This window comes from Populus alba, chromosome 15 (assembly GCF_005239225.2).
Source record: "Populus alba chromosome 15, ASM523922v2, whole genome shotgun sequence".
In the NCBI taxonomy this organism is placed as follows: Eukaryota; Viridiplantae; Streptophyta; class Magnoliopsida; order Malpighiales; family Salicaceae; genus Populus; species Populus alba.
In genome coordinates this window covers 12,451,038-12,461,696 of record NC_133298.1, presented here as the reverse complement: position 1 = coordinate 12,461,696, position 10,659 = coordinate 12,451,038, and positions in this window count along the sequence as shown.

Sequence of the window (10,659 nt, the reverse complement as noted above, 5' to 3'; positions counted from 1 at the left end):
TGCAAAGCAAATCAACAGAAAAAAAAAAAAAAAAAGGATTAAAATATTTTATATTTCGACGATAAAAAAGGGTATACTTTGTACAAATCTTTCATATCATTTTATGAATATCATTTTATGAAGTAATATATATTTCAATTCTAACTTGTCATCTGAGATGACAAAATAACATAATACATATTCATACACTTTTTTTTATCAAAAATACCACCTTATAACTATTATGTGAAGCATCAGTTTTAAAGCTTACACCTTTCTGAACTCTTTCCCACCCATATTAATCCACTTTTCCTTTTATGTTGATTTTCAAACAAAAGTAAATTCTATCTAAAACTTTGAAAGTTAGAAATTATATTTGATTTTTAATGTATTTATATGTTTGAAGCTTGACTTGTTAAGGTTAAAAATATTGCTGGGACAATGATATATAATAATATATGTTTAAAATTATGGTTTAGATGGTTGAATATAAGACAAGAAAGACAATGAATAATGAAGAAAAAGGGAGGAAAGGTTGAAGAAAATTGTAGTAGAAGATCATTAATTTCCTACATTATTTTTGTTTTATCTTAAAAGTTTTTTTTTTTTTTTTAGTATTTATACGCCTAGGTAGGCTAATGCACTTAGGCATAGTTGTATGTTAAAGAATAATCTAAATCATATATTGGAGTCTTACCTAATAGTTTTTATTTTTAGGTTGAAATAATTCTTTGAAATAATATTATAATTTTGTTGATTAAACGGTCACAAGTTCAAATCATATCATCTTTATCATCTCTTCTAATTAAAACTAATTAATAGCACAAGACACTTATTATCTCTTCGCGTGAACTTGTGCAAGGTTTTATTTAAAGGGATGTGTTATAAAATATATATTAAGACCTCATATGATAACTTAAGCTTTTAAGTTGAAATAATTCTTTGACGCTATATGACCCATTAGCCTAGTGCCATTTGGTTTGTTTATTTATTGATATTTTTTATTAGTTTTTATTTTGTTTTTACAACTATAATTTATTGATATTTTAGAAATTACATAAAAAGTAAAAAGTCTCATTTTATTTTCCACAAGTCTTGTAACTCCCCATTTATGTATTTAATCTTTTATTCTTAATTAATTACTTCTTCTTTTAATTCCTAAATATTTTTAAAATATAATAATATAAATCATTGTTAATAAAAACCACAAAATTATGTTAAAAATTACATAGTAATTCAAATAAAGTATCAAATATCAAAATTGAATTCAAATTCATTGAATAATAAAATTTTAATTTATGTTATTTTGTAGCTTTTTAATGTAATTTTGAAAGTTTTTGAATTTCATTGGAATAATAAAAACCTTTTTCATCTAATTGAAGAAAAAAAAAATTTCTTAACTTATAAATTAAATTAATATTAGATACATTAAAATCAACATGAAAGAAATTAAATTAAAATTATAGCGTCACGTGCAAGACTTTTTTTTTCTTTCTATTTCATTTGATTTTCGAAATTGAAGTTTAGATTTTCTATTCTTGTTCCTTTGTTAAATTTTCACGTATTATTTTATTATCCTTAATACATTGACACGTGGCATTAAACGTCATGTACTTAGACTAAATTTTTTTTAAAAAAAAAAAAAAACAAAAAACGAACGAACGAACAACTCCTAACACAATCTGTAGAATAAGGTAGAATTCCTGGGCAAAATGGACGAAATTATAGCAAATTAAATGTACAAAGATAAAACATGTCATTATCTCATGCTTATTTCTAATTAAAGAGACAGATACTTGCTTTTGAAATATAATCTAATAAAGGGGTACTTGGGAAAATAAACTTTGTAGAACATGTCGTTATTGACATAAATTATGGAATTTCTAAAAATCAAAAGAAAACATGGAAAATAAAGATGCCACCTAATTTTTTAAAAAAACTAAGATTTATGATATGTCTAAATAAAGGATTGATTATGTTTAAAAAAAGATAGATATCACTCTTATTCTATTTTTTCAAACGAAATATTATCTTAACTATATGTTTTTCTTAAATTTCTTTTACATGTGTCATTAATTGTCTAAATTTATTTTTTGAACTTATTCATAGGTTATTTTTTATTGATCAACATTCGTATAAGTTAACATCTAGTCATGAATTAAAAGTTTCATAACTTGACAACTTTTTTTTATTTTTTTTAAAAGCATCGCACTGGACCTACATTGGTCTCTAGAACTAGAAGACTTATCGACCTCGATGTTAAAATCCAAACTAAGTTCAAAACATTACAAACTTGACAAAAACTCATTGATACATTTTGAAATCCAATTTAAGGTTAAAATATCATGTTACGTCTATGTTAGTCCTTAAAACTAGAAGATTTATCAATTTAGCTGTTAAAAAAAAAAAAAGCTTAAATCAAAAGTTGCAAACTTGAAGAAAACTTGTTGATTTATTATCAAACTTGTTTTGGGATTAAAAGCATCGTGTTAGGTCTAAGTTGGTTACTAAAATTAGAAGACACGTTGATCTAACTATTAAAACCAATTTTAATCAAAACATCAATAATTTGATAGAAACTCGTCAATATAACTTTAATTATTTAAAAAATATATTTAAAATGAAAATTTTGTATCAAAGCCATCAACACGCAATATAACATAATAAAAATAACATCAACTCCTAACGTAACAAATAAAAAACAACATATACACCTAACATAACAATTCAAGAATAACATTCATAGACATCTTAACAATTTAAAAACAACATCATTACATAAATTTCACAAAAAAAAAAAAAACAGCATCAAGACACATCAAATTTCACACCATGACCAAAACATTAGATTCGGATAAACCTCTTACAACCCATCTTTCCAACCCCATCACAACATTCATAGATAGCTTAACAATTTAAAAACAACATTAATACACAAATCTCATTAATAAAAAACAATATCAACTCACATCAAATTTTACACCGAAACCAAACCATTACATCTCGGATAAACCTCTTACAATTCATTTTTCCAACCTCATTGCAATGTATTGTTTCCAACCTTATTCCACCCTAAAAATAAATCATTGCCAATATAATGCCCTTGGAGTTGCTCCACAACAATATAAACCCTAATACTTCAAATATTTCTTAACAATCATCCATAACAAATTAACAAGCAATTAAAAATCAAATCATTATAAATAAAATATGCAATATTCAATGTTAAAATTGTTTTTAGTCTGCACTGGTGAATGGAAGAAAGCGAGTCTTTCCACAGCGAAGTCACCATTGACTCTATTTATTATTATGGTAAATTAGTGTATCCAAATGTCAATCTAAGATTTTATTTCAGGTCGCCACCTACAACAAAAATAAGTCTCGATAGGTGTGTTATTCTATATTTTTCCAAAAAAAAATTCTTTTTTTTTCCTTCACCTTAAATATTCACCTAAGCTTTGAAATTGACCTTAGAATATATTGGGGTCTCAAGGAAGATGTCAAAATAGAGTTGTTAGCGATGGTAGATTTGGCAATGGTGATAAGTGTGTTCACTTACCGTCACTACTACTGACACGTGGGCCCATGCTCCACATCTATTAGATATGTTTCTTGGCAAATCATAAGCCTCTCCCCCTCCTATTTCTTCCTACGATAGTGGTGTGCCATAATGACACCTGAGGCAAGAGAACAACGTACTTCAAGTTTCAACCATTTCTTCCTTTCTTTATTGTTCGACAACCTTTTCTCTCCCTTTCTTCTTTTTTTTTTCTTTCTTCAAGTGGCTAGTGGCATGAAGATGGGTGTTAAAGCTATTTGGTTTATGTTCAATGAGAGATGATAATGGTGGTTAGATTTGTTAGTGACAGGTTCCTTAAAGATGATGACGAAAGAAGAGTTGTTGTCATGTGGGAGAGAAAAGCAGAGGGAGATGGTGTTGCTATTAGTTTTGATGGTGTCTAATACCTTGTTTGTTTTTGTGTTTCAAAAGCGCTTTTGAAAAAAATTAAAAAATTTTCATTTTTTTCTTTGCTTCAAATTAATTTTTTTTTGTGTTTTTAAATCACTTTGATGCGCTAATATCGAAAATAATTTTTAAAAAATATTAAAAGTATTATTTTAATGTATTTTTGAATTAAAAACACTTTAAAAAGCAACCACAACTATACTCTCAAACACCTTTTAAGTACAGGCTACAGGTGGTGGGATGGTTTTGGCAATGGTAGCCTGTCGTCGATGTTAGAGGAATTGTTGCCATGACGGTGGTTGATTTTCTTGTTTTCTCTTTCTTTGGCCTGGATCTCATTTTTTATCAATATTTTTGTATGTTTATTCTTCTCCTCTCTTTCATTGGTTTGGTTGAATTTTCAACAATTTATTTTACTAATTTCTTCTTGTTTTGCCAAACAAAGCTTTTTCTTTAATTTAATCTCTAATTTTTTTCCTCATCTTTTTTACCTTTATATATTTATGAATGTTCCGGGTTATGTTTACATAGGAGGCTTTTTTTATATATTAAATAAACTATTTTTTTTTTAGAAAAAACAACAAAACATCTTTTTTTCAAAATACATTTAAATATTTTGATTTTGCATGTGGCCAAGTTTCTCAAAAATAAATTATATTTGTACAATTTAAGCATACTAAGAAAAAATCACAAAAATAGTTTTTTTAATTTATTTTACATGCATATTGGATTTCATAACTAATTTATTAAAACCATGAGAACTTGACATTTCATATAAAAAATAACGAAAAAATATTTTGTTTCTGCTAATATATTATGAACTTATTCGTAAAATGTATCCCGGGTATTGAATAAAAAAACAGTTTTTTTTTTTTTTTATGATATAACTCTAAAATGGCTAGACTTGACCCCTAAAGCTATGATCCACTTTACTAGGGTGGATCGACTTTAACTATTAGACAATCTAATAATTAGAAAATAAAACAATATTTTAATTTGTATCAAACAAATAAATAATACAGTTTACTTTAGCTAAGGTGGTCTAAGGATTATACGTTCTTTCTATACATAATTAGTTTTTTTATTCAGGTTTTAAAATCAGTTAGGGTTTTAGTGATCAAAATATTAAAAGACAACTCCATCATTTTTTTTACCGGTAAAGACCAAAAATTTCTTATTCTTTCAATATATTATCACAAAGATTCCAGTTTAAGATAATGATCGTCGCAAAGCTATACTTGTACTACAGTCATTTAGCTATCATAATTAATATTGAGGCTTTAATATATAAATAAGGTCAGTTTAGCCTTGATATTAATATACCTCGTGGACCATTTATTTTCATTCGTTGTTCCATTAATTCTACAAACTATTCCAACATTGGCCGTTTAAATAGCTTTGGTTCAAGCTTTAATGTTACCTTTTGGGAGTGGGAATCGCCTTGGCAAGGTTTAACCTCTCATTTGTTTGCAGATAAAATGGAAGCAGTGTTCTAATGTGGATTAGATAGTTAATTAATTCCTAAAAACAACTGTTTAATAGAACCATAAGCATCCAGACTGAAATCATGAAATTCACCCAACATTCCTTTGTCAGCTTGGAGTTATGTTATCGTTTCTTCCTTATAGGGTGTTTGGGAGTGTGGTAGTGGTTGCTTTTCCAATAGTTTTTCGTGTCGAAAAGCATGCCAATAATGTTTTTTTATTTTTTAAAAATTATTTTTGATATCAGCACATCAAACGATCCAAAAGGTACCAACCACACTCAATTTTAGCAAAAAAAAAAAATGAAATTTTTCGAAAAGCAGATTTGACCGCAATGCCAAACGGGCACTAATGTCTCCCTGGCCCTTCTCTAGTTTGGGAATTTTTATTTTTTTTTACACTTCCCTCTCTTATGTTAAAAAAAAAACAAGATTATCCTTTTAGTTTTAAGAAAGGAATTAACTAACCTTTCTAGTTTTAAAAAGTAACTATTATTTCATGTTGTTTTACAATTTATTTTGTTTTTTCCTGTTTTAAAATTAGAAAAAAAAAAGTAGATAATATGAAAAGTTCAACCAGAAGAGAAAATATTTTTAAATTAAACATGATTATTGAGAAAGTTTTATAATACAGATGAAGACACTGTTTGACATTGTGTTTGTACCTGCGTTTCATCAAATTTTGAAAAAAAAAAATTTTTGCTAAAATTGAGTGCGGTTTATACTTTTTGGATCGTTTTGATGTGCTGATGTCAAAAATAATTTTTAAAAAATGAAAAAACATCATTGGCATGTATTTCGGCACGAAAAGCTATTTGAAAAGCAACCGCTACCACACTACCAAACACGCTCAAAATAACTAGTGATATCTTGTCAGTTATTTCTCGAGATCTATTTTAAAAAAAGAATAACACCTTGGAACTCACTTTGAATAAATAAATATATAACCAGATGAGAGAAAATAAAATATATGACTCATAAAAAATGATAAAAATATTCAACCTATGATTTTTTTTTTCTTATACTTGTATTTATCTATTTTAAACTAAGCATGATTAATGAGACTTTTATAATACACATAAAATAATTAGTGACATCTTATTAGTTACTTCTATGATCCACTTTGAAAAAAATAACATGATATAAGTAAGTGAGAGAAAATAATATTTGTGACTCGCCAAAGTAATAAGAATATTTTCTCTCTCGCATATATATTTATCTATTTTTTAAAAGTGATATTAGAAAATAAATAATAGAATGCACTAATTATTTTCCAAGTATAAAATTTATGTAATTAAAGTATGTGAAGAAATTAATTGATTAAAACTAGAAAGACTATTTAATCTGTTTGATAAAACTAAAAGGACTGATATATAATTAACTCCTGTGAAGATAAAAGAAAAGCGAAGTGGACGTTAAAAAGAACATGTCCATTTCGCATGCCTACTTGTCCATCCATATATGAACGGGACCAAGTTTTCTCTCTTATCTCGTATGTGCGTGTCGTGTCGTGTCTTGTCTTTATAATATGTGAGTAATATTTCCACGTGTCAAACCACATAATCAATGATCTTTGGATGGAAGGCAGGAAAATGATTCTTTTTTTCTGGCAAAGCTTTGCCAAAAGGAGAGAGGGTTTTTTTTAGAATAAATATTACTGTAAATTTAAAGTTTTTACGAAATAACATTGTTTGAAAAATATTTAATGAAATGATACATTTTAACATTATCATGTTCACAAAGCATAATATTTAGTAAATATTATTATTAAAAATTACAACAAAATAAATATCACATTTCAAAAAAGTAAGAATTTAATATTGCTATTAAAAAATGCAATAAGTTAAATGTTGCATCCTTTAAAAAAGTAAGAAGTTAATGTCGCTAAAAACAAACTCATCCTAGACTTTAATATCATTGGATGTTTTTATATGTCAAATTGATTGTTTCTTTGGTTGTCGTTGTTGTTGTCACCACCTTAGCCTTTTTGTTAGTCTTATAAGCAAGGTAAACATATTACATTGATATAAATTTGCATTTTGTTTGGATGAAATGAAATAATTATGTTGGGTTGAATTTAGGGTTTATAATGAATTTAGAGTTTGTTGAATTAATATGAAATTAGTTAAGAATATCACCAATTAGGGTTGATTTGATATAATTAAATATGAAAATAAGCTAAATTAATTGTGTGTTGCATTTAATTGATGTTAAGTTGTCAAATTATGAATTTTATGTGTATTGTTGGAATCAACTAATAATATAATTAATTATGCTTGATGATTTCATGGGCGAGAGCATGAATGAGGTAAAATCATGACAATATATATGTTTCATTGAATTATTGATAAGTTAATGAATTTGATATTTTCTTTTAATTATATTAATTTTGGTTTAATTTAATGCAATTGAGCATGAAATATAAATTAGATTTTGTATCATGAATTATGTTTAATTTATGGTCAATTTGATTTAACGTTAAATTTTAGAATTTTGATTATATTGAATCTGAATTTTGCTAATTAGTGTTATAATAATGTAATTTAGTTATAATTAAGTCAAATTGACCAAGATATGATGTGTTTTTTAAAAATTATTATTATTATTATTATTATAGAATGTCTTATAATATATTTATGTTATATCTTTATGGTAACACTATTATTTCATCTCCCACTTGGATGCAGGTATTGTGATGTTATTTTGCAATTATACATATTTTGTAATTGTACCTTTAAAAAATAAAATGAAACTGACGTATTTTTAATGCTAAGTGATGTGTTGGTAGAGTATTTGAAAAATAATCTAACACATGTGTTGATGTTTTATCAAAGTAAGCTAGATATACAACATGTTATCTGAGTCTTTTTTGAATCATTTGTTTAATAAAAATCATTACATTGCACTGATGTTATTTTGCAATTATACATATTTTGTAATTGTACCTTTAAAAAATAAAATGAAACTGACGTATTTTTAATGCTAAGTGATGTGTTGGTAGAGTATTTGAAAAATAATCTAACACATGTGTTGATGTTTTATCAAAGTAAGCTAGATATACAACATGTTATCTGAGTCTTTTTTGAATCATTTGTTTAATAAAAATCATTACATTGCACTAAATTATTGTTTTTTAATATTTAAAAAACTTATATCCTACAAGTCACGTGGACACTTTATTTTAATGAAAGATTGATGATCGCTCCTGTTGTTTGCACTTGCGGGATTTACATATGGATATCAGTGGTCTCGTTGATATTTTTTTCTAGATGGTTGAGCGATATTGTCCAAACTGGATAATGCGGCAATTCAACTACAAATAACATATTCCAGTCAACATCGATACAAGTGATGCATTGCACACCATGACTCATTAGGGTAAAAGTAATGATTACAATTAGTTAACCCGACATAGAATTTATATATGACAATAAGATAAACAAAGAATGAGATATATACAAAGATGCATCATGTGATTACAGATGAAGAGTATATGACCTTGTATATGAGTATCACACGTCGGTTAATTAATATGGATCCCAAGTAGGTTCCTCCATTTAGATACATACAGTATGAGTAACATATCTAATGGATTCAAAATATCATAGGTAACCAAATATTTTCTTAATTAATATATGTTAAACATTGAGTATTATGTATTGATTTTTTAATTTAATATTTATATTTTATTAATATTAGGTTGGTTTCATGCTACCGGAAGCAAGGACGGAGCTAGAATTATTTGTTAGGAGGGGCCATAATTAATATAATAAAATATAATATTTATTTTACTTTATTGTACATGAGTTGTAAAAAAACCTGTATAATTTAGTTTTATTCAAATAACTTACTATAAACATATAATGATCTTTGTATGAAGTAAAAGGTTTGAAGAAATACCAAATTGAGTCAAAGCAACGAAGTTAATTTCATCTTCATAATATATTCATCACTTTAATGTTGGTCTTTATATCTATCAAATATAAACGTACAAAGTATATAAGAAACATTAACTAAAACGAAACATTATCTATGTTTGATAAACTTTGAAATAAAGCAAAAAATAATAAAGAACTATTCTCACTAATCAACGCGGGTTCTTTGTAAACTGAGGCGCATTGGAGTTACTCAATCATAACTTTAACATTACACATTGGAGTTGGTTCACTAGGCTGCGAGTTATCAATATGTTTTTTGAAAAAAAAAATCAAATTCTTCTTATTTTGTTCATGGTTCAACCTAAAATCAAAACATATATCGTGAGAAAAAATTGATAATTTTGGTGATTCTGCTAAAAACAAAACATAAAAAAAATCAAAGTATAATCAAAACAAACCAATGAAATATATCTAATTAATTAAATTAAAAACACTATAACAAGAATTCAAAAAAAAAATTGGTAAAATTAGTAGATCTAAGAAAAAAATAAAGCAAAAATAGTAGAATTATATAAAAAAAACCTCATCAAATTATTAACAAACATCTCAAAATAAAATAAAAATAGATTTTAAATTTAAGTTACCTTGTTTTGTTTAATGAAAAATAAATTAATTGATGGCTCTATTTCAATTTTTTCGTTAAATTTTTTTACTTATAATTTATATTTATATATTTTTTTTGATCGACTGCCAAATTTATTGTGCAAAGTAATGAATTTATATTTACAGAATTTATATTAGGGTATGTAAATTAATTTAAAAAAAATTCAAATTGAAAAATCACACTTAATTACAGTAAAAAATTTACTTTTGTAGAATAAAAAACCTCATCCACACTTAATTACCTAATAATATATATATATTATACAGGGGCAGAATATTTTAGAGGGGGCCGGGCCCCTGCTTGACCCCTCTCTTTCCACCCCTGACTGGAAGGTCAAGAGACCACATCTTATCTTTATAATACTGACAAAGAAACAAAAGTTTACACCATTGCGTCCTGATGGTTAAATGTTTGCTTCATTGGACGTCAAACCTTTGGAGACAGGTTAACTTTTGATGATATTGTGGCAGAGGGCGAGACTATTCAAGCATGTGCTCTAGCTAGATCTAGTCGTGCAACTGACGAGTTTGGATCATTCAGTAAACGTAGATAGATAAATGAATTATGTTTATATATTTTGAGATTTTAATTACTTGAATATTGTATTATTGAATTATTTTTTATTCATTTTGCATGTATATATGTTTTTTTCTTTGCATTTCTAGGGGTACTTGTGATTATAAAATGT